General features: G+C 39.8%; 1 protein-coding gene across 1 annotated transcript in view; it reads right to left on the bottom strand.

Annotated features, from left to right (window-relative positions):
• LOC122798817 overlaps nt 1-26,364 on the bottom strand; it is a 3,666,270-nt gene that overhangs the window by 3,406,952 nt on the left and 232,954 nt on the right. The window lies entirely within an intron of this gene.

Raw genomic sequence — 26,364 nt, 5'->3', positions numbered from 1 at the left:
AATATAGTTAGTTTAACAAATTATGTTAATATTAAATTATAATAATACATAATAATAAATAAATGAAGATAAGTTGTGGGGAGACAGAGAAAAACATTCCATTAGTGGCATTGTAGTTTATATTGCTGAAAACACTAATATATACTCTACAGGTGTGTAGTGTCAGTTTTGAGTACATTGACTACAGTTCTCCTACAGCTGATGTAGTGCATACAAACCTCTCAAGCTGTTAGCATGGATCAGTATGGGCCAAGCAATAACAAATGCAGGTACACAGCTGCACAGAACAGTTTCCCATAATGTGGACTTATACATAAGTCCCAAGATGTTCTGTAAGTGGATTTGGTAATACATTGCATTCCAGGTAGTTATTTCTCTGATAATCCTGTGACAGACAGATTATGTTGTTTGAATTACAGTACAAGAAATCATGACACTTGAGAGGCATATTTGTGTGCAGTACAAAAACTGGACAGTTGTCATGGCCTAGTTGGCAGGCATGGGAACAGAAAGTACAGTTGTGTACACTTACCATAAATGTAGATGTTCGAGTGTATTCACTGTTGCAGTCATTACATTTTCGTAATCTGCTGGCAGGTTGCCCTCAGTCGGCCTGAATTCCAAAGTCCTGGGTCCTGCGTCAGTTGCTGTCTCCTCTTCCATGACGTCAGATCATCAGGGGTATAAAACATGCAGCCGACGCCATTTTCTTTAGTTTTTCTTGCCCCCGATGTCAGGTGCCCCCAAAAGGTAGCAAATATATATATATATATATATATATATATATATATATATATATATATATATACACATATACATGCATCAATATAAACTTTACCTTCATCTACAAGCAAATAAACCACATAGGTTGTAGAAGATAGAGAAGGAAAGATAAACTCCAGAATGAAAGGGGGATGGCGGGAGGGTAACCTGGACTGCAACAGTGAATACACTCGAACATCTACATTTATGGTAAGTTTACACAACTGTACTATGTTCTTCGTGTTTCACTGTTGCAGTCATTACATTTGGATAGAATCCCAAAGCTATGTTTGGAAGGCTGGATCTAAATAGCATTAGGTGCGGCTATAAGGCTCTGCAGAACTGCAGTGGCAAAGCCTGCCCTGGACTTAGAGTAGAGAGGAAAATGATAATGCTTTGTAAAGGTGTGAACAGAACTCCAAGTAGCAGCCTCTAGAATGTCTTTGGTTGGTACTTCCTCTAAGAAAGGCTGCTGAAGTAAGTGCAGCTCTGGTGGAATGAGACCTAATGCCCTTGGGCACAGGTTTACCATGGTGTAAGTAGCAGAAATGGATGCAGTGGCTTATCCACTTTGAAATTGTCTGCTTTGAAATAGCCTTTCCTTCTGATCCTGCAGCATATGTCACTAGTAATTGCTCAGTTTTTCTTAGAACTTTAGTCCTGCTCAAGTAGAATCTTAGCTGTCTGTGTACGTCCAAGGAATGCAGAATTCTCTCCCCCTTGTTCTGCGGATTTGGATAAAAGGTTGGCAGATGAATTGTTTGGTTAAGAGCCACACTGGAAACCACTTTAGGTATAAATGTAGGGTTTGTTCTCAGAGACACCCTGTCTGGGTAAAATATGATAAAAGGCTCTATAGCCATGAGGGCCTGTAGCTCTGAAACTCCTCTTGCTGAAGTGATTGCTAGTAGCAGAGCTGTTTTCCATGATAAGAACTTTATATCAGCAGTAGCAGCTGGTTCAAATGGAGGCAGGGTGAACTTTTCCAACACATAATTGAGGTCCCATGCAGGCAATGGTGATCTTCTAGGAGGCCTTAAATTTTTGGCTCCTTTAAGATACTGCTTTAGTAAAGGATGAGAAAAGATTGGTGGCTCTGTATTGTAATGAGCTGAAATGGCAGAAGCATGGATTTTAATTGATGAGAAAGATAGGCCTTTGTTAAGCATCTCAGTTAAATATTGTAATATCTGAGGAATACTTGTTTCTGCTGTATCAGTTTCTTGTGCTTCATTCCAAGCACAGAATTTTTTCTATTTCTCAGCATAAGATTTTCTAGTACTAGGCCTTCTGGCTTCCAAAATTAGATCCATCACAGCTTTACTGAGGGGTGTTGCTTGCATAACTACATGATCAGCCATGCTGCCAGGTTCAGTGTCTGTAGTTGATTGTGCTGGATCTGATTGTTTTGTTGGGACAGTAGTTGAGGTCTTTGAGGTAAGGTCCAAGCTGGGTATTGAGACAAGTTCCTTAGGAATGGGTACCAGTATTGGCAGGGCCAGTCAGGGGCAATTAGTATCATCTGGTTTCTCTTGTATGACTTTTAGGAAGACCTTGGGGAGAAGAGGCAGAGGAGGAAAGGCGTCCACTTTCCATGCTTGTCTGTGATAAGTCCTTGTGCAGAATCTTTTCAACTGATAATTTTGAGGAGAGGCAAATAGATCTATGTCTGGGCTCCCCCGTTTCTCTGTTATCATGCTGAAGACTTGTGGATTTAGTTTCCACTCGTGAGGATCTATAAGGTTTCTGCTTAAATCGTCTGCCAGAGTATTTTGCTTTCCTGGCAGGAATTGAGCTTGAAGATGTACTTGGTAGGTCAAAGCTGTGTCCCACAGTACCATGGTTAATCTGCAAAGAGGGTATGAGTGTGTGCCCCCTTGCTTGTTTATATACCACACGACCGTGGTGCTGTCCATCTTTATCTGTAGTTGTCGTGGATGAGGTAAGTCCTTGAAGGCTGTTAGGGCATTTTGAACAGCTAGCATCTCTTTCTGGTTGATATGTAGATGCATTTGTTTTGGGGTTCATATGCCCTGAATGCATCTTCCTGCCATGTGGGCTCCCCAGGCATAATCGGATGTGTCTGTTGTTAAGGTTTGGCTGGCAGGGGGTAGAGTGAAGGCCCGTTCCATGTTTTGGTGACATGCCTTTGCCCACCATAGAAACTCCTGTTGTAGTCAGGGAATGAGAGGAATCATTGCTTCCAGACTGTGAGAATGTTGACTCCATAACCTTTTTAGGTACCATTGAAGTTTCCTCATATGTAGTCTTGCATATGGAATCAGTAGGATGCAGGATGCCATGAAGCCCAGAGTCTGCAGAATTTGTCTTGCAGATAACTGGGTTTTTGTTGCCATCAGTCTGAAGTAAGTAGTCAGTTGCCTTTGCTTGTCTGGCGTGAGGTAAGCCATCTGGGCAGTTGTATTCAAGCTTGCACTTAGGAATGTTATCTTTTGAGAGGGTACCAGTTGTGATTTCTTTTCGTTTACTGTATACCCTAGGCATGTCAGAAGCCTTTTCACAAATGTCAGGTGTCGAAGAAGAATGTCCTTGTTCTCTGCTTGAATGAGACAGTCGTCCAAGTAAGGATATATTTGTATACTTCTTTGTCTGCAAAATGCAATTACTGGTGCCAGGCACTTTGTAAAGACCCTGGGCACAGTAGATAAGCCAAGGACAGTGCAGAGAATTGGTAATGCATTAAGCCAGCCTTGAATCTGAGGTATCTTCTGCACGACTGTCTTATTGGGACATGCAGGTATGCCTTTTTTAGGTCTAATGTCACCAACCAAGCATTCTTGCCCAGCATGGCCAGAAGCTGCTGCAAAGTCAGCATTTTGAATTTTGGAATGTCCAGGTATGTGTTCAAAATCGATAAATCCAGTATTGGCCAACAGGCCTTGTCCTTTCTGGGTACCAAGAACAGTCTTGAGTAAAAACTTTGTCCTTTTTCCTGTTCTGGTACTGGCTGAATGGCCCCCATATCCATGAGGGGGTTCCACTTCATATCATCGAATTTCATTTAATCAAATTTCAAAACATCAAGACCAAATCGTCGAAAACCCATATCATCGAATCTCAAAACACTGAAAACTAGGAAGCAACTAGAAATAACATCCCAGACACTGTTTACTACATTTATGCACCCCACACCCCCCCCCGTAATTAAATATACCAACTCCAAGATCGCACTACAGTGGGGTTAGGAAATTACCCTTTTCCCCCACTGTTGTACAACCTTGGAGTTGGTATATTTATTTATGGGGGGGTGTGGGGGATGGAGCTCCCCACATGGGGGGGTGCAGGGGGCTTGCCCTCCCTGCATAAATGCAGTACTAACTCTGTGGAATGTTATTTGATGATTTGGTCTCGATGTTTTGAAATTCGATGAAATTAAATTCGATGATATGAAGTGGAACCCCATGAGGGACGTAACCTGTTTCTGTGCCACTGCCTATTGATTTTTTGGCAGATTTGGCCAACCATTTGCCATTGGCAGAGTGTGGAAATGGAATCTGTATCCCTGTGATACTATCTTTAGTACCCATTTGTCCTGGGTTATTAACTGCCAATTTTGAGCAAAAAGTGCTAATTTTCCCCCTATGGGCGCTGCCAAAAAGTGCTTGGTGTAGGCAGAGGGAAGTCATTGGGATTGTTTTCTGTAGGTTTGCACTTTATCTCCTCCAGATTTGGAGGTAGAAGCGCCCCATTGCTTTGACCTGTATGAATCTTGCACCTGGTATCTGGAACCCTTAGGTCACCTGGATTTGCCCCTTTGAGCTCTGTCTGACACAGGAAAGGACCAATTTTTTGTAGGCCAGTGTCTACTGAATCCTTGTAGCTGCACTTGTAAGAAGTCTTTAACAGTTTGCATAGACTTAGCTTTGTCTTCCATTTTCTTTAAAACCTCTTCTGCCTTAATACTAAACAGAGAATCATGTTGTAAAGGTGCATCTAGCAATTTAGCTTTAACATGATCAGGCTAATTTTGTTCCTTTAGCCAGGCATGCCTCCAAATCACAGATCCAGTAACTGTGGCCCTGCAGGAGGCCTTTGAGGAGTCAAAACCACATTGCAAAGTATGCTTTCCAACCTGTTCAGCTGCATGCAATAATTCCTGCAATTCTTTGTTTTCTGCACATTCAGAAATCAACATCATTTTCTGTTTCAGCAATCCCATAACATGTTGTTGGTACTTAAGCATATGAAATTGACAGTTTAAGGCCCTGATTGCCAAGGTTGTAGATGTTGTTGTTGTCTTTCGGCTTTTCCCGGTTAGGGGTCACCACAGCGGAACTCCGGTCCGCTAATGATTGGCAGTAGATTTTTACAAACTTCGAGGTGCCAGCTCGACATTCAACCTTCCATGAAGGCATGCCCATTTACGCATGTCTTTCGAATGCACACCCAACCGCTGGGAGGACATGCAGACTCCACACAGAAGGCACTCCCCGCACTCCAGCCAAGAATCGAACAGGAGAACCTCTTGCTGTGAGGCAACAATGCTGCCGCTGCACCACCGTGGCTTTTTCCCCATCTGTCCAGTGCCCTTGAATCTCTGTCAGAGGGGGTAGGATTTTTTGCTGTTGAGGCCTTAACTCCCTTTGGACCCTGTGAAATAGTTTCAGGATCAGCAGCAGAGTTTCTAAATAAAAATTTATGCGAGTCAGGGACCCTGTAATATCTGTCAGGCTTACTGGGAGCCGGAGGTAAGGAGTCAGGGGTCAAGCTTGACTCCAAAAACACATCATCCACAATGTCTAAAACAGGGGGAATTGGCTAAAGGCCTGTGCTGAGAGAGAAGAAGGAAATCCCTGAGCCTTTTTTTTTTATTCTGAGAAATCCTGACTCTCCCAGTGAAAATGCTCCCTCAAAGTATGCAAGGTTTCTCCAAATGAATAATCCTCAGGAGGAGATGCAGATGGTATAGACTCCTCTGCATCAGAATCCTCATAGGGAGGTATAGATAATTCCTGATCAGAAGAGGAATCAGAAGAAATAGAAACCTGATCTGAAAATTCATAATCAGTGTCTTGCCTAGGCCTCTTATCTGGAGGGGGATGGGTACCCCTGATCAAGGTAATAAGGTCTTCAGCCATTTTGATCATCTGTTTTTTAGGCAAAGAGGCCTGTGCACGTGGCTCATGCGTCAGTTTTTTAGTTTTAGAAGTTGCTTTTGTCTTTGGTTTTGTAGCTGTCGTCAGTTTGATATACAAATGTTGAGGTCTGAATACACCCTCAGAAGTCGGTGCCTGCACAGCGGCTCCAGACCCATCCGAGGGAGATACATCTGTCGGTCCAATACCATAAGTATCTTGCGGCATGCCGGACTCCACATGGATGTTGGTAGAGGCCTGCGACTCGAAGGTAGCAGGTATCAGGGGCTGCAAAAGCGCCTCACTGAGTACCGGCGACTGGCTTAGGAGAAGCTTTGTCGTCGGTTTTGGATCTCGACTGCCTTTCTCTGTCCTTTTCCTTGCATTTTTTATGTACTCCGGTAGTCGGATTGCTATCCAACGACATTTCTGGGTAGTTAAATCTGTTTCCAAAATACTTTGAGGCAAAAATATACAGACGCTTAATAGTGCGTTAGTTAAATCTAGCACAAAACCGACAGCCAGGCACATTGTGATCAGGGCCTAAGCAAGGAATACAGTATAAATGGAAATCCTTATGAGGTACTTGCTTCCCACAAGTAATACAATTATTAACTTTTTCTGATATCAGTATGGAGCAAGAAAAAAGTTACCCCAACGGGGTACTTAGCTTTAGTGAAGACTTCGGTTCTGAAACTCAAACTCGAATATTTCAGTAGTCGGCCGACCGGCACTTGCGAAATGCTTCTGCTTCGGGCACCGTGCGGCAAGAAAGACTAAAGAAAATGGCGTTGGCTGCATGTTTTATACCCCTGATGACCTGATGTCATGGAAGAGGAGACAGCAACCAACGCAGGACCCAAGACTTTGGAATTCAGGCCGACTGAGGGCAACATGCCAGCAGATTACCCAAATGTAATGACTGCAACAGTGAAACACGAAGAACATTCCAACAGCTGTGACTGCAGGAGACATCTGCAAATAATGTAATAATTGACTGCAGCAACGTAGTACAGACATACAAGGAATGCAGCCATACTGGAAATAGGCAGATTTATTTAGGAATCAACAATGCTGGTGATCACCTTATTGGTACTGGTTTTAAATTTCTGTGAACTCCACACACAATATCTGCTCATAACATGTGCTACCTCACCCATATATCTTTTATTCCTGGGGTGAGAGAAAATGAGAGCATTACGAGACTGATACTGGCCTGAAGATAACCTTGAACCATACTATGAGTTGAACAATACATGCTACAGGACATTCTTTTTGCATTCTACAACTATTACAGTGTTATTATTGACTGCACTGACAGTAGAACACACATGCATGGAATACAGCTGCACTGCATACATTAAAACAGATTTATATTAGAATCAGCAATGGTGGTTAACACTTTATTGGTATCGCTGATAAAGTACTGTGAAGTCCACACACAATATCTGCATACAGAGTGGGCTACCTCACCCATATACCTTTATTACTTGAAATAAGAGGAACAGAGAGCATTATCTGACCGATACTGTCCTGGAAACAGCCCAGGACAGTACTATGAGTTAAGCAATGCAGTTTGCAAGCTATTAGTTTTGCATTCTACAGCTATTACAGTGTTACACTTGACTATATCAACCTTACCATAGACAATCAGTGCATACAGCTCTACTGCAATGATCATGACAACACAATCCTGCTGTACACCATTTTGCTTACTGTTATTGATATTGTTTATTGTTTATTGAACTACAGTTATTGTTCATTTATTGCACTACAGTTGTACGTGCCCATTTATTGCATTAACGTTTTTCTTATGTATACTTTATTGCAGTAAATGTTTTACTCTTTCTTGCTTATTGCACTACAGTTAGTATAATAAATTCGTACTTACCACACTCACGGCGCAACCTGGTCAGACGCCCGGCATGGGACTCGACATTGTGAGCCCTCTCAGCTGCAGCTGTTGGACGAGAAGCACACCATTATGCATACCAGTTTTGCAGACATTCAGCTTGCATTTTGATAAGACAATGAAAAACATACTTAGATATTTGTAGGGCATTCCTAGCTCTTGCTTCTTGGACCCAAGTGTCCAAGGTTCCCCTCTTTCTCCTTTTCAGATTGTCATAATGGTGACGACACTGCTCACACTTAAACACACCTATAAATAAATAATTAATTGCATCCACTTTCTATTTTTAGATGTCTGGCAAGTGCAAGAAAAACAAAAACCCCAGACATTACGTATGGTAATTAATTACACCCAGTTTCTATTTTTACATGTGAGGCAAGTGTCAGCTGTCTATATGTGAGCACAGCTTGGCATTGCTGAGCTCCACGCAGCGCAAAAAAAATAAATAAATAAATAAATAAACATAAAACTTAAATATTACACATTTAACACAATTCACAGCATTTCAACAGTGGTGGGGTGCATTACAGGGAGCCTCACCCTGTACATAACATCTGACCAGGCATCCACAACCACGGGTAGCCTCTACACATCTCCCTACACTGATTCAATATCCCTGTTCCTATACTCTCCCTCAGCAGTGTGCCATCATTAATATATATGGCATGCTGCCAAGGGGGAACAGTGGCTGTGTACATGGATACATTCTGTGTAGGCTCTACACAGTGCATACATGAAGTTTATTAAATCCTGGGGTAAATGTTTAAAATCTCATTTCAACATAATCTGGGCACCCTCTTCAAAAGGAATCTTGATGATCGGATGGGAGATAGGAAATTCACCCTGGGGATCACAGGGGTCCAGGGAAGTAAATAGTGTGGGAAGAAATATCCAGGGAATTGTTATGGCTAGGCTTGTATAGGCTCTAGGGCCAATAGCCTAGTACCAACCTATGAACCTATAAACCTCCTCAAAACAGTAGCAGTAGATATAGCCCTGGAAAAAGTATCAACTGAATTTTACATACACTGCAGACAATGAGTAGTGACTTGTACAACTGAAGAAACTGAATCATTTAAAGCACATTTTTCTTCATAATAAGAAACTGCAGACAAAACATTCCTCCTACTTTCATAATTATTAAGAACAATCTTTAATATATGAGCATGACAATTCAAACTTCTGAAATCAAAGTTGCAGAAGCATACACGTGTTTCCCATACTTATCAATCATCTTCGTATCCTTATCAGAAAGAGCAGGATTGGAATTAACTAAATGCTAAAGGATTAATGAATTACTGCTGCTGGGTCAGGTTTGGGCAGAGCGTATAAAAAAAATAAAAGACAGAGGTACTTTACAAATCCTGGCTGACTAAAAAGAACATTTCAGGCAGTAACACAAGCACTTCCTCCAAAGCTGATAGAACTGGAGCAAATAGTGAAGCTTCTGGACATTTCTGCTGCAACAAATCATAGCATTTTCTAACGTACTGAAAAACCTCAGTGTTCTCCCACTGAAAATAATGGGATATTTTGGAAATAGCCTCATCGAAAGAGAACCGCCCCACAGGGAGAATCAGAAACTGAGCTCTCCTCTGAGTCTGAATCAGAAATCTGAGACGAAAAACCTGCATCTGTCCCTTCATCTTCTTGTCCAGAGTCAGAATTATGAATCCCTTCAGGAAAAGAAGTATCCCTCTTTCTTTTACCAGACACTACTTTATAAGAATGATCAACAGCCTAAATTAAACCTTGAGCCAGACCAAGTAAACTACTGCTGTCTAAGAAATTTGAGGAGCAGATGCATGTTTAGTTTTCTGTTAACATTTGACAAGAAAAATGAGGCCAACAGTGTGATTAATGGCAACAGCAGTTCCCCAGGGATGAGCACAACATTCTGACAAAACAGAGGAAGCCTTCATTTTTCCCTCTCCCAGAACCAACAAGAGTGGATCTCCCTTGCCAAGAGAGGGGACCACAACATCTGCAGAGGAAGTAGCTAACCCCAGTCCATAGTGGCTGTAGATGCTACACTACAGGATTCTTGGATAAACGATAATTGGTCTGAAGTACAGCTAATGACCAGCAGAGTCACACACCTACAGCTGAGACAAATTGTTAGCCTGCTGAAGTGGCAAAGGCTGTTTTCTTAACTTTTTCTTTTTGTGGCTGGAAGGACTAACTGTGGGACTGATAGTTTGTTCCATGGTCAAGCTGAAAATGGTGCCTCTTTCCTGAGAAAAATAATTAGTAAAAGTTGGTAAGACTGAAGTCCTTAAATGCCTTTTTTCACATAAAAACAATAAAAACACAGTAAAACACACTTTAATGCTAAGTAAAAAAAACAAAAAAACAAAACACAATGTTCTCCATGGAACAGGTTTTTAATTACTTTAAACAACTTTTAAACTGACAGGAAAAAAGAGTGCTCTCATTTAAAAGTACAGTACAGTCTCCTGACAATCCATTAAAACACAAACTCCTGGCATTAAACAAAACTTTCCTGAATAGGAAAGCATTATTAAACAAACATTTTTTAATGGAAGGTTTTCCCTCAAAGAGAAACTTATCTGCCTATCAAAAGAATAGCATAAGCCAGTGATGGCGAACCTATGACATGTGTGTCAAAGGTGATACACCCACAATGTTTTGTGTGACACATCAGCGATCACCAACACCCGGGTTACCAAAGACGCTGCTTTTGCATTCGTTGCTCATGTGAAGTACACTGAATTATTTTGTGCCAGGCGCTTTTGACGTGCCAAACCCAAAAGGTTCGCCGTCACTGGCATAAGCTGACTATCAATCTTCAAAAGCCTCGCAGGTGTGTACTATTTTGCAGCAGGAAAGCCCTGAAGTGCTTGGCACCCAAACCTATCTTTTTAGTCAGCTTACCTGAAGCTGACTGACAGTTTGGGTATGTGGAAGATGCCCTGACATTTTGAAAGCTGGCTAACTGTTACAATAACCCATATAGCAAAGACTACTGCAGCAGTTATCAATATGATGAACATCTATAACTGTAATCTAGGAGGTGTTAACTGATCATTCTTGCTTCTACTTCAAATAACTTTCAAAAGACATTTAAACTACTTTACTATTCACAAGTATTTGCAGTGGGAAGATGTGTGTTTATTTTGAATGTTGGTAAATTGTGCTACATTTCACACCTCTGCTCTGTTGGTAGCTACACCCTTAACTTGTTACATTGTAGCACACCAGTGGTAACTATTTGACCTGCTAGAGTGAGTCCCAAAACACAAAGACTGAATGTCTAAAAAAGATGGACATTTCTTGACATATTCGCTTTTCTCCAAGATATGGCAAGCTCAAGAATTTGTACATTTAAGTTTGGGGGAGTGGAAGGCTTGTCCCCCACACAGAGGTGTTGGGGGGTAGGGGGGGCTTTCCCACCCTGTAAAAAGTAAGTTTACAAGAGAAGAGAAGAGTGATCTTCAAGATTTGCTCTTCTCCTGTAGTTTTGGTCTTTTTTTCTCAGCTTATTAGCATTTTGAGTATCAATATTTTAATAGCGAGCCCATACCAACACTTCATCCATACCATTATCCTTGAGCAAGATGAATTAGTTTTTCTGTGTTGTGAACAGTGATAGGATTTGTTAGAATATGACATTCACTATTTCTTTTTCATACAGAAATGTTTTTTCATTTTAAACAATGGATTATGGGTGAGATTTTACAATGTATCATGTTTTCTGTACTTTCTTGGTGTGGTGTTTTTGCTACATAAGTCTGCCCACTTCCACATATGTGTAAATATTTATTTATTTATTCATTTATTCATTCATTTATTGGCATTTGTTTTTAGGGAAAGTTTGACTGGACATTAGTCCCTTTTCAAGATACAATAGTAGTAGGATACATAATACAGTACAATAGTCTTAAGATAAGTGCATCTTAAAACAATATTTGCAATAGCAACATAAACAATAATGTTTAGCAATAGGAATTACAATGTGAGTTGATGTAATACATTTGTACATAGGGTGTAGTCAACTGAGCAGTACGGTATTACACAGCATTGTTAAAGAAGACACATTTGATACCGAGAGGGCATGGTTACATATCACAATTTCTAGGAGAAGGAGAGTAGGTGGATTATCTTAAAACAAGAACATACATCAAGTAGTAGAGGTTATTATGTAGGTGAAGAGAGTTCCTTGGATGCTTGTATGGTGGGGCATGTTAGTAAAGAGGTAGCTGAGGGCTATTTGGGGAGGTGGTATGTTAGCTGGGGATTAATTTACTTACAGTCGACCTTGGTCCATCATAGACATGGGACCAGTCTGCAGGTGAATTTACAATTTCCCATATAATGATCAAGGTTTCTTTGGAAAAGGGTCAGGAATGAACTATGCTCCACATAGATGGTGAGCTTATTCCATTTCCCGGTGATCCTTTGGGACACATATTGGTATTTCCAGCATGTTTTATTTAAGTTGCAGGAAAAGTTCAGGTCATTAGATCTAGGGTTTCTGGTGCTGCTTGGTTTGCAGATGTGCAAGAGCTCCATCAGAGCTGGATCTGAGGATGCCTTACATGCTAGGCATAGATCGCATTTCAGTCACCTTGTAGGATGCTGACTACAGATAGGGCCCTAAGGTGTTCAGTGAAGGACAGAGTATTCATACCTTGGATTCTCCTGGTCAGGAACCTTTGAGAACATTCAAACCTTTGGAAGTGTCTTGTTAGGTATATGTCAAGGGGACATGTATGCAATGATGGGTCTGATAATGGCCGAGAAGAGTGGTACTACAACTTCCTTGGACCTGGATGCCAAATCCTTGCTTATGAACTGGGCAACATAGAATGATTTTCTTGCTATCTTGGCTATGTGTTGGCTGAAGGCCAGATTACTGTCTACATATGTTCCCAGATCTCTATCAGGTCAACTCTTAGGGGTGTTTTAGTGATGACGTAATTAGCTTGGGGGGGGGGGACTTCCCAAAGGGTACTATAATGCATTTCTTTGCATTGAGTTTTAATCCATGGCTTAGGCATCAGTCCTTTGTCTGTGTTAGACCTTCTTGTCAGATGTTGCTGTCACTGGGGACTCTATGACAGCTTCCAATTTACAGTTATCTCTGAACTTGGTGAGCCGGAGGCATTTGACATTAGCCTTTACTTCTGAGAAACAGAAGCAGACACCACATAAAGCCCTGGGGTACTCCAGTGGTGGCAGGTCTTCTGGTGGAGGTGGTTTCACCGATCCTAACTTCTTGGGTCTATCTGTGTGCCAGCCATCAATCCATTGAGTTGTGTAGGCATCTATGTCTAGTTCTGAGAGCCTGTCAACAATACTTGAGTGGGGTATTGTACTGAAGGTCCTGGCCAGGTCAACGTACGAGGCTTGCACCATTTCCCCCTCATCTATACCCCTTGATGTCCCTCTCAAAGAAGTCTACCAGACTGAGTAGTCAAGATCTTTCTTTAACAAAGACAAACAGGAGTGGGTCCAGTGTCTGTAGCTTGCCACTGTCATTGCCAATCATTTCCATGATAATTTGTTCCATGGCATTGCATATCAGACTTGTCAGACTGATGGATCTCTAGTTCCTAGGGTTTGTGCATGGTCCAGCATTATAAACAGGGATGACTATTGTGACCCTCCATTCACCTGGCATGTAACCTGTTTTAGAGGCTGTAGTTGAAGAGTGCATCAAGTGAACCTGCTAGGTCTTGTTTAGGCTAATTAGGAGGCAACTGGTGATATTGTCTGGGCCCACTGAAGCAATGTTTTTGGCCTTAGCGAGTGCCACCAAGACCTGCTCCCTCTTGGCAGTTTGGAGGGATATGCTAGAAGGGATTTCACAAAGGACAGTGGGGGTGCGAAGTTACAGCTAAATTTATCAGCCAGCAAATTAGCTATGTCACCCTGGTAACCTTATGAAGTTCTATGCAGTGTTTTTTGATCTGGTTATGGAAAGTAGGAATTTGTTGGTGGAGCATAAAATTCTGTTAGGCAGCTATGGCTGGATGATATTGCTAAGGGCTGGGTATTTGTTAGTGGAGAAAAGTAATTTGAATGTTGCTGGGAGTTTTGAGTATATTAGAATGTGTGGTAGTTCAAGCCAATTTAGTTCCTTTAGCATGAGGTAATGGCGAGTTTTAGACTGCTGATTGGTAGCTAATTTTGTGACTTTATTGTAACCTTGCTCTAGTTTACTAGATAAGGTGGAATTTAGGTTAGTAAAAACTGGGGAGGTGTATAAAAGTGTTGGAAACGGGTAGGCAGTGACTATATTTTTTTCTGGCTATGTCAGTGAGGAATGGTTTGACTCTGTACAGGCAACCTAGTTTTTGCTGCTTTTTTAATTACATAGGTTCATAGGTTCATAGAAGATTACTACGCCAATGGCCCTAACACCGTTACAAGCCTAGCCATATTTGTCCCAAGTTGCCCCAATTGCCGGTGGTTGGGTGAGTGAACTTCACAGAGGTAAAGGTCTATGGTAGTTAATAGTGACTTCCTCTGTCCAAGAGGGACATGGGTGCCACCCCAAGAGTGAATTTGTGGTCACCCATCCATTGAGTTAGGTTGCATTTGAAGAGGATCACAGAGGGGCTCTGTTTCATGTATACTGGAAGCTTGTTCCAGAGAAGTATCAGTCTCTGGGAGATGTACCTATCTCTCCAGCATGGCCTGTTCATGTCAGAAGTTAAGGTCCCTGGAGTGAGTGACCCTTGTGCAGTTTCATTTATGAATGTGTAGCATTTCCATCAGGGCAGGATCACATACTGCTGTATATGCCAAGCACAAGTCACACCTTAACAACCTGTAGGAGACAGAATACAGTGACAGGGCTTTCAGTCTTTCCATGTAAGACTTGTTTTGTGTACCCTGTAATTTCTTGGTGAGAAACCTCTGTGGTATCTCCATTTGTTGTGGATGTCTGGTGAGATACATGCAAAAGGAAGCATTGTACTCAATTATTAGTCTGACAAGGGCCGAGTATGTCTTTACTTGTAAGGTGTGCCAGATAGAAGGACTTCCTACTACTTTCGATACATTTTGGTCAAAGTTCAGGTTGTTATCGACCTAATTACCCAGATCATGTACCACTGGGTCAACACTTAGGGGGGTGCTGTCTATAATGTAATTACCAGGGATGTCAGCTTTTCCAAAGGGAGTAGTAATGCATTTTTTTTTTTGCATTTAGCTTTAACCCGTGACTTTGGCATGAATCATTTGTCTGCATTAACCCTGTCTGCAGTATATTAACATCACTGAAGGACTCAATGATTGCTCCTAATTTGCAAACGTCAGCAAATTTGGTCAGCCACAAGCCATCCAAGTTTGCCTGGACTTCTGAGAAATAAATTCCAAATAGTAAGGGGCCCAGGACAGAGTGCTGAAGTATGCCACTGGTGGCTGGTCTTTTGCTAAAGGTGAAGTCACCCACTTTGACAGTATATGTCCTGTCAGTGAGTCATTTGGCTACCCATCTGATAATGTAGGGGTTAATTCCCAGTTGAGAGAGTTTCTCTATAACACCTGAGTGGGGGATTGTGTCAAATACCTTGGCTAGGTCAAGACAGTTGGTATGGACAATTTTTGTTCATTCAGGGCCTTGGTGACTTTCTCAAAGAAGTCAACCATGTTTAACAGGCATTATCTACCTTTAACGAATCCAAACTGGGTTGGGTCCAGAGTTTGGAGATTACCTATGTCTTTGTTAATAAGGTCTATAATGATTCTTTCCATGGCCTTGCAGATTATGCTAGTCAAGTTTATGGGCCTATGATTCCCAGGGATGGATAATGGTCCCCTTTTGTGCAGAGGGATTACTGTTGCTGTCCTTCACTCCACCAGAATATAGCCAGTTTGCAGGCTGTGGTTAAACAGGGATACAAGTGGGTCTGCTAGGTCAAGGATTAAGTTGTTTAAAAGGCAGCCTGGAATGTTGTCTGGTCCCACTGATGTTGTGTTTTTGGTCTTGGAGAGTGCAGAGATTAACTGCTCTCTTGAGATAATAGGTCTAGGAATCATGGCATATATTCTTTATGTGATGACTGGAGGGGACAGTGGGTGACGTTTGCTCCAAATCTGTCAGCTAGCAGGTTGACTATTACCTCCAGTTGAGTATGGGTGGTACCATCCACTACTAGTTCAGTGCATAGCTGGGTATTCCATTTTACAGTTCAGATGTAGTCAAAGAATTCCCTTGTGATTATCCTTAGCTAGGGTGGCTATTTTGCTTCGTAATTAGCTTTTGAGGACTTGACAAGATCTCTAATTTGTTTGTTGAAGTTAGAGAGGGATTTCTTCCTCTGCTGAGCCAGTTACCTCTTGTTCTTGGACATCATTTCTTTCTCTTGTTGTATAGCCTGTTTATTCTAGGGGTCCACCAGGGTGGCTTTTTTTTCCGGCAAGACCTGGTTTTAATCCAGTCAGGTACATCTGATTCTTTACAATTGCTTAAGCAGTTATACAGGGCATTGGTGTACACCTCTGCATAGGAGTCCATGTTATTTGCATTTGAGGGAGCTTTGAAACTTCTTATAACATCACTTAGTAGGAGGTAGTTTGTCTTTGAAAACTTTGTAAGCGTTTTGAGCTTGATGGAGTATCTGGTCTTATAATTACATCAAACTAGACTGATTTATGGTGTGATCATATCAGGAAGGGCATAATACGGGGGGGGGGGTTGCAATGCTCTTCCATGTTAGTGAGTATTATGTCCAGGACATTTCAGCCTCTTGTGGGTGTGCTGACTAGCTTTTCCACAGCATTTGCATTGACAAGGTCAAAGAACTTCTGAGCCAGCGTGACTGTGGTCATGTATATTTCCCAGTCGATGGTAGAATAATTAAAATCACAAATGAGTAAGGTGTTGAGCTGTATGGCAAATGACTCCAGTAAGTCCAGATATGTGGTTTGCTTTTCCTGTTTCACAATGGGAAACGTATAGCTAGCTATGATGTGGTAGGGGGCTTTGCCTATAGTTAATTGGACATGGAGTAGCTCAACAGACTAATACTGTTTGACAAGTCTCAAGGTGTACTTATCCTTAATGAACATGGATACTCCTCCTTTGGTTCTTTCATATTCAGTTTGTGGTCTGAACATATGGAAGGCACTGTAGCCCTGCATGGCTGGGGTGCCTTCCACTCCTTTAAACCAGGTCTCTGTGACTGCACAAATGTCAGCATCTTCTAAAGTGAGGACTGCTTCCAGGGAGGGCAGTTTCTTGTTTAGACTCAGCATTAAGCAACAGTACCTTGATCTTATCTTTCTTCTTTATTTCAGAAGACAAATATTTTTCAACAGAATGCAGCAACATTAAAGCAACTTACAAAAATTAAGTTTATTGTTGTTACAAGTCAACCTCCCACAAGTTTGTAATGCAATAAATGCAAACATATTTGGAATGCAAAATAAACTAGGGTAGACAACCTAACCATCAAGGCTTAAAAAATGCAATGTTTTGAACCCTGCAAAACAGTTACTCATCCAGTTGAAAAATGCCAACATGGATCAGTACTGCTCCCAACTGCTTATCTAGAGAGGATTTTGTTATATTGGGAGGTTGGTTATTTTGTCATTGCCTAACAAGGGTGGATAACGCCTTTGCCAGTATCCAAAAGCCTACAGGAGACAGGTATAAACAATCTCCGGCAAAGCAACATGGCCTGTCAACCATTTCTTCCCAGGCTGACAGATATTGGATCCCTTTGGACTGACACCAGAAGTTAAGTCAATTGTTAAATTCAATCATTTTTTTGTTTGTACTGTTGCATCATCCTTGGAGAAGGTAGAATACTGCCTAAGGCTAGGCTTATACCTGCTTGTGACACGTAATCTGAAAGCTCAGTCATTTCTCACTTCATACAGTCCAGTGAGGTACGTGTCAAGTCATTCTCCCCCACATGAACTATGACAGAGTGATACCAGTACTTGTGGTTGAGTGACTTCAGTACTTGAGTGACGTGACAGATCCTGGCATCTGACAGGCAGCTAACCATAACCCACTCCTTATCCAACCTGGTGAGGGGAACATCCGTGTATCACAACGGAGTCACCTATGACCAATACGCTAGGTTTTGTGGTGTTACTCCTTACGAGCTTATTTGTTGAGACACTGGTGTGTGTGTGTGTGTGTGTGTGTGTGTGTGTGTGTGTGTGTGTGTGTGTGTTATTACGTGTTGGGGTTGTTTTTTACATTGTTATGTGTGTAAGTGGTTAAGTCGTTTCATTTCAGATGTCTCTGATCTTTTGGTTAGTTACTAGTCAGTTTCTCCGCATGTGTGGGTCTATGTGTTGTGTCTTTATTTAGTGTAGGAAGTGTGTGTGCTGACAACTTGTTTGGCATTCAATTTGTCCTTATGCGACAGTGCTGCCTCCAATTTCATTGTGTAACTACAGCTCTCACATAAAGTAGATGTTTGTTTCAGGACTAAGAGGTTGTCGTATACATGAGACAATTGCTCCATTGCCTCAGGATGACCATGTCTATCAAGCTGGCCAGAGAGATGATGGGAAACTGCCCATCTATAAAAGCAGGCTCTTAATGTATGTTTTGTTAGGGAAGGGAATGGGTTAATTTGACAGCACTCTGCTGGTAGCACTGAGACTACAAGAGGGACCGTGATCAAGAAGGCAACACTGCTCAGTGTGCAACTGAGTTCCTCTTAGAGCAGCAGAAAAGCTTGGAAGAGTTTCACTAACAGTTGTTTATGGAAAAACTGAGCTTCTAGGCTTTCGCGTCTATACAGGACGCTGCTAACCACCACTGAGTGAGGAGCAGTACTCTACAAATGTGAGGCTTAAATATGAGCAAACAGAAACACGTTTTAAGATAACCATCAATCGGGAAAGCACACAATAAACCTTTCACCAGCAATTTCCAACTCATGCAGATTATATCAGCACACTTCTGCCACAACACCTTCTTAATGCAGAATAACTGGGTTGGAGCCCAAGTGTAACAAGACAGTCCTACAACTAACAGATACAATGTAATACAGTGCAATGAACTACTAAAAGCGGCAGCAGACAATACAGTTTTTTTTTTCTTTTTTTTTAATTTAAACTTCTGAAGTACAGTCACACTATATTAGAGCGGTACAAAAATGGTTAGAGCCCTTTTGTGTGTTTCCCAGCTCAGATAGAACAGTTAAACACCTACTGCCACTATATGAATAATTCCAGTCCTCCTAATACAAAAGCACAGTAAAGGAGTGAAATGCAACCACAAACAAACTTAAAAGATAGAAAAATGCTACCACAAGGAAACTTAAAGATACAGATAAACCAGTGTACTTTAAACAGCTTATGAAAGTGTGATTATTTAATAAAAGTACTTTGCGTTGTTTAAATGAGCCAAGAGCAACTCAACTGTACAGAATTTATAAAGGCACTAAAGGAAGATAAGCTGATTAATAAGCCCTCCAGCCAATAAAACTACATGCAGAAATCTCAAGTGTTTCCTCAACTTAAACAGACCAGGCTATGTCCCAGTGCATAAGATGTAAAATGCTGACTTCTTGATGTAAGCACAAGTGCTTGCTAGAGTGTAAAAATACATTACTTTATCCAACATACAACTAGATAATGAATTCAGATCAAGTAAATCAGTAGAACAGACAATGAGAGTATGGTTGCCATCTTTCATTGTGGCAAAAAACAGACATAGGCCATGCCCCTTCACATCATATAACCCCATCTATATCCCACCCAGTCTCTGCCCATTTTGTGACATCACAATCATGCCATCTGAGGGGAATATCCTCTGTTCATGATGCCTTCTTCTGTGAATTTACTATGCTTTTTAATGAACTTCGATAGTATGTTTCTTTTTCCGAAACAGAATACTGGAGTTTGTACAGTGTTTTCTGGACTACTGGAAAATCAGTTTGATTTCTGGATAGTCCAGAAAAAAACGGATAGGTGGCAACGATAAATGAGAGGCAAAATGCACTTCTTCAATATAAGCACAAGGAAAGGCAAATAAGTAATTAAAGATATCAACAGCAGTATAGAAAGGGAGGAGCTTATTAAACACAATTTGCAGTAGGGGTGGGCTGCTTAAAATCACAAGGTTTAAAAAGCAGCTCAAGGAAGGGGATGGTGGTTGGGAAAAACTAGCAGTAAATCACCAGCAGTGCATTAGTTTATGCAGGCTTGAAATCTTTTCAGAGGACAAAGGCCCAGAAATTCATTGTGTACTTAAGTATCACTCAAGAGACAATTTAACCAATGAAAAAGCATGTGAAGTGCGCAGCCTAGATTATTTAAGTGTCTAACTGTCACACAGAACAAAAACACCAGGCCAAGCAGATTTATTAAAATGTAACCAAAATGGAGCAGGTAAAACAGAAAGCAGCTCTGTCAATCACAGACAGAAATATATAGGTTTACTTTCCTCACCCAACTGCGACTCACCAGCAGTGCTTTAATTTGTGCAGGCTTGAAATCTTTTCAGAAAAATGCATTGTATGGTGGTCAAATTTCATGTGGTCATCAATGGTCATACTTACTTGTATGTGAGACAGACTCAGTTTTTCGATCTGTTATTGTGAAGAGTTTTTTGGGTTGTGCTGTAGCTTTGGGGTTAATAGCATGAGTTTAGTCTTTTGGGGGTTTAAGACTAGTTGAGATTTGTCTAACCATGACTCTTTGGAGGAAAGTTTGTTTGAGTGAGTTCTTTCAGAATATGAGGAGTATTTGCTGCACAAATGAGGATAAAGTCTTCTGCTCCACGGATGATGCCTGTGTTTATGTCATTTATGAATAGGTTGAAAAACAGTGGTCCAGAAATAGAGCCTTGGTGGACTCCAACTGTCACAGGAAGAAATAAGGAGAAATCTCTCTCCAATTGTACTGCTTGTTCCTGGTGTATGGGGTAACTATAGAACTGGTGAAGGGAAAATTTTGCAAGTGTTTTTGGTGGCAGATGGGGCAGAAGGTTTTACATTGCTCAAGGAATAGAGTAAAAACAAGGCTGTTAGGATTGACTGTGACAGTGAAATTAAAAAGAGCATAACAGTGATAGTAATATGACTAGTCCTAAAACCATGCTGTTTAAGGGAGAGCAAATTATTTTCTGAGATATAGTTTAGACGTTAAGAATGCACACACCTTTTGGACAGTGTAGATAGGATTGCTATGGGTCTATAGTTGGAGAGGACTATTGACCAACCTTTGTGCAAGGGTATTACATATGATTTCTTCCAGAGGTTAGGGACTTGTTTTACATTAAGTGATTTATTAAGATAAATAGTGGATAGGCTATAGTATCTGTGGTGCTTTTGGTACATTTTCAGGGTAACTGGTCAGAGGCTAAAATGGTATTTCTAAGGTTTTTAGGTAATTTTGATGGTAGAAGTAGGAACTGTAGAGATGATGAATGTCTGAGGGTTATTAGTTTGAGGTGGAATTTGTTTTTTAACAGAGTTTTTAGATAGGAAATGAAGTGTGTTTATTAAGTCTAAATTGAATTGAAAGGTGATTGGTACATCCTTATCTGTAGCTGCCTTGATCAGGTGAGTGGATTTTCCAGGGTTGAAAAGTTTACTTACTGAGGATCAGAAAATATATGATAACTAAGGTGGATGTTCTGAGAATTTGTATAACAGATTTCTTATCAGGCTTTATGCATTTCATAGTTTGGTTTCTTAGGTATTGAAACTGCTGTATGTTACATGTGGTCTTGAGTTTGAGTGAGGCTTTTCAGGGTTTATCCTTAGCATGCATGAATGGTTTTGTTTTTCTAGTTAACCAAAGGGCTGGTTTGGACTTGTCTCTTTTTGCGGAGAGCTGGAGAGGTGAGAAAATACCAGTACAGATGATGTAGTGGGGAGAAGAAAGCTGGAAAGATGATCTACGAGGGTTTAAATACTGATACTGCCAGCTGGAGATGCTCTGGGGGGGAAGATTTACTCTCTAGTTGTAATGAACTCAATTTTAATTAAATAGCCCACTTGGTGATTATTTAATGTCTATTTAATCTGTACACCTATAGACTGGTTTCATACACAGGTTGGAACAAGGAACACTGCAATCACAGTTTTCAAGATGAGATGGTTCTTTCATTTTTCTACTTTCAGGGTTTATTTCAGTCATTTTGGTAGATGACATAGAAACTCTAGACTACAATTAGCATCTTTACAACTGCATCCCTTGTTTCAGACAGAGTTTGAGAAGCAAATTCATATGGGTGAAAGAACACTGCATTTGTGGCTTTCAAGACAAAATGGTTCTTTCACTTTTCTGTTTACAAGGTTTATGTCAGTAGCCTTGGTACACAACAGAAAACTATGCGGTACATGTGCTACAGGAAGACTCAGATGTTCATAGGAAAATTGTCTGTCTTTGTCTATTTAAGGGCCTGCAACATGGGAAGCAAGAATGCCGTTTTGATTGCATCTATGAGCCCAGGTGTTGACAGTACAAGCATTACCTTGTATTCTTTTATTATTATTTGTTCCAAATCAGCTAAGGAGCAAAACTGATACTGAGCACATTAAGTAACAATGATTAGTATTAGCTTGTGCTTCTTTTGCTAACTTGAGTTAGAAAAACATGTTTGTTTTAATTATATAACTAGCTCACAAACATTCTAGACAGAGAAACTCAAAGCACCAAGATTCAGAAACCTTAATGAATGCAATCTATTACAGCAATCACATGAATTGAGGTGTATTAGATATTTAAATTGACTATGCAAACTCCCAAAGTTAAAAAAAATAATTTTTCCACTGAAATGTAAAAAAAAATGTTGCCTCTAGAACATATAAGCAAATGATGTACAATGTTCTGTGTGAATTTGATGTTCACAAAGTAGTTAGACTGTATTTAATGTATTAGATATTTTAGGAACTGTTCTATGAGAATATATATGATCTTGTGTATATAACAACAAAAGGACCATCTTTTAAACATTTGCTTCTATTTTGAAACCTGGCTCAGTCCAAAACCTGCCGAGTCATCAAAAGACTTAGCAAATTTATGAAACAGCAACATCTCAGAAAGAAATGAATAAGTAATGCCCCTAAAATTCCAAGAAAGACGTGCTCTGAAATTTTTAACAGCTCTTCTAAGAAACTATATCATGGACTGCTGTTATTTATTTATTATATATTTATTTGACATTTGTTTACCGGGGTGGTCTGACTGGGTCTACAGAACCCGTTTTCAGCAGAGGCCCACGTAGAAAAGCTCCACATACAGTACAATACAAATACAGTATAATGCAATACAATACAATATACATTACATTATAAATACTATACAAAAATAAAATGAAAGAACCAACTATATTATAAGATGTTACAATATATACTACACATCTAGACAATTCTATAGAGTTAAAACATTATAGAAAATAATAGTCACTCTCACCATACATGATGTAGACAGTGTGCAAAAATAGTACGTAGGTAGTGCAATGTGTGACATTGACTGTTACAGGTACATGAAAAACAGAATGTTAGTTTCAGTTAGGAAAATAATAGCCAGAAAGATGGTGATACAGAAAGATAGTGAGAGATTTCAGAAGAATAGAAGCAATACAGCCTAAGCAGAAGCTTAAGGATGTTTGTTTGTATCTTTCGGCTTTTCCCGGTTAGGGGTCGCCACAGCAGAACTCCGGTCTGCTAATGATTGGCAGTAGATTTTTACGTGCTGGCTTGCCGGGCCTAACGCAAACGTTCAATGAAGGAACGCTCATTTACGCATATCGCCACACAGAAGATGCTCTAACTGAGAATCGAACGAGCAACGTCCAACTGTGAGGCGACAACGCTACCGCAGCACCACCACCGCAGTGTACTAAGCAGTAGCTTAAGGATATGGTATAGAAACAGAGAAGGAGTTAGAAGAGCCTTAGGATCTTGCAAACTGTGAGGGATTGAAATGTGACAGAAGAGGAGGATGATGCTAGTGTGGAAGAAGAGGAAGAGCTGAACATTATACAGGCTTTATGCAGGAGCAAAGCCATGTATTTTTGAGATAATTTTTTAAAGAGGCTTTGAAATGGATTAGGCCAGGCATAGACCTGGTAGCTAGAGGTAGTGAATTCCAAAGTATAGAGACACAGTATGAATACAGAGAGTGACCTGGTTTTCTTGTGGGTTTTGAGATAGCTAAGAGATTTTTGTCTTCTGATTGTAGGGATCGATTTGGTGTGTAAGGTGTGACTAGATTGGTTAGTGCAGGCCAAGCAGTAAGCTTGAAAATAAGGTTGTGCAAGGTGAATAACTGAATAAAGGCAAGGAGATTGGGGAGTTCAAGCCAATTTAATTCTAGGAATGGTTTACAGTGGTGTGTGTGATATTTAGAGTTTGTGGCAAACTTTGCAACTTTGTTGTAGCACTGTTCCACCTTGCTTAGGGTAGAAGTTTGTAAGTTAGTTAGGATAGTTTTTATTAGCAAAAGTCAGCACAGTAAAAGCAAATAACTGTCAGAAAACATAATAAAAAATATATTGCAGTATCTGTAGGATTACCGGTACTTTATTAACAAGACAATGACTTCAGTTAGCACTTTCATCTCCCTTCACTCTCAGAGACTTCTTCAGACTAAAATTCATTGTTCATTACATACATTAAATGTCCATTCTTGGGATACATCACCCAGCAACATCCAATCTAAGTTAAGAAGCCTAGTCACAATAGGCTAAATTAAAGAAAAGGCCTAGTCACATGATAAAGAAGGCTAAATTAGAGAGAAATAAAACTTCTACAAAAATTCTAAAAAAGTCAGTGTTTTAACCCTTTTTTTTAAGTACATAGCAAATTTCTCTCTATTATTGAGACCAGGAAAAAAACATGCATTTAGTTTAACTTGCCAACAGCACTCTAGCCATCCCAGTTCTTCCTCTATGTTAATAATATTTTTGGTGTTACTCAATGATTCTAATGCTAAACATTTAAAGCTAACTTTGCATTTACTTTCTTTATAGTGTTTACACATAGCATTATTTTCATCTCCATTGGCAATAGTATACTTATGCTCATAAATTCTTCTGTTGAGCTCCCTGGTAGTTCTTCCCACATAAAAAGCATGACAATCCATGCACATTAATAAATAAACTATATTTTTACTTACATGAAACACTTCCTGGTATTCTGACTACATAGTTTCCCACTTCAATTTCACTAGAATCAGTACACAAATAATTGCATGTTACAGTTGAAATACTTATTCATTCCTTTTTTACCTTCAACTTGTATTTTTCTATTTAGTTTACGCTGAAAGAATTCTTTATAATTTTTAGCTCTCTTTTGTACAAACCTGGGCCCTGTACCTATCTTTTTAATAATTTCATTATTCGCTTTGAAAATACCCCAATTTCTACTAATAATACTTTTTATAGCTTTAGAATCAACACTATTTTGCACTGCTAGTGCTGTCTTATGCGTACATTCTCTTCTTTTTGTACTATCACATTTAGATACTTTTCTTTCATCTATTTCTTTCTCAAACAACTTATTCATATCCTTGTTAGGATACCCTCTACTTCCATTCTTTTACAGAAATTTTCAGCTTCTTGTACAAAAACATGATCATCTTTAGTAAGATTGCTTATCCTTTTTAACTGACCCTTAACAATGTTAGATTTTGTTTTCTTGGGATGGAGACTAGAATAATATAAGTACATATTGTTCTGAAAATCTTTCTTATAAATCCTAGATATCAACCTATTGTCTTCTTTATAAATAGTAAGGTCTAAATAGTTAATTCTGTGCATGTCATAATTATGAGTAAATTTAAGATATGAACATACATTATTAATATATTTCTGGAAATCATTCAAAATATCAATAGGCCCTCTCCAAATTAAAAAGACATCATCAACAAAGCAAACCATCTTTAATATATATTCATTATATTCACTATTGATGATGTCAGCTGTCACCCAACCTTGCATAAATAAATTGGCATAACTGGGAACTAAAGCTGTTCCCATAGCCACTCCATTGATTTGAACATAGAATTGTTCATATAACTCCAAATAGTTGTAACTTAATACCAGATTAATCATTTCCATAAGCAATCCTACCGTAGCAGAAGAGAACATTCTATATCTTAAAAGTTCAATTCTGACTGTTTCCATATCATCTACATTAGGAATCATAGTATAGAGGGAATTAATATCCAGTGCAACTAACACATCAGTTTCATTCACAACTACAGTCTCACTTTTATTCACAAAGTCAAAGCGATCAGATATATGTAATGTTTTTAGGTACCACTTTTTGTAACATTTTGTCCACAAAAACAGATAGCCCTTCAGTCTTACTTTTAGCACTTGCAACAATAGGCCTTAGCGGGGGGGTCTTCTAAGTTTTTGTGGATCTTTGGTATACCAAAGATCATACCTTTTGGGTTAGTATTAGTTGGATTCTTTCTTGTTTTTTTTCATCTATTCTGCCAGCGCAAAGCCATTCTTCTATACAAGAATCTATAAGGGCATATCCCTTTTTTACATCTGAAAATGTCACTTTTTATAGAATTTTTTGTCTTTTAACAACTCTCTCATTTTATACTCATATTCTCCCCTATCTAGTACTACTAAAGATCCTCTTTATCAGCTTTAAATATCAGTACTTCTTCATTTGTATATAATTT

The sequence above is a fragment of the Protopterus annectens genome, chromosome 3.part1, assembly GCF_019279795.1.
Source record: "Protopterus annectens isolate FY-2018-M chromosome 3.part1, PAN1.0, whole genome shotgun sequence".
NCBI classification, from domain to species: Eukaryota; Metazoa; Chordata; order Ceratodontiformes; family Protopteridae; genus Protopterus; species Protopterus annectens.
Note: the sequence above shows the minus strand (reverse complement) of the source record. Positions and strands in the feature narration are given on the sequence as shown.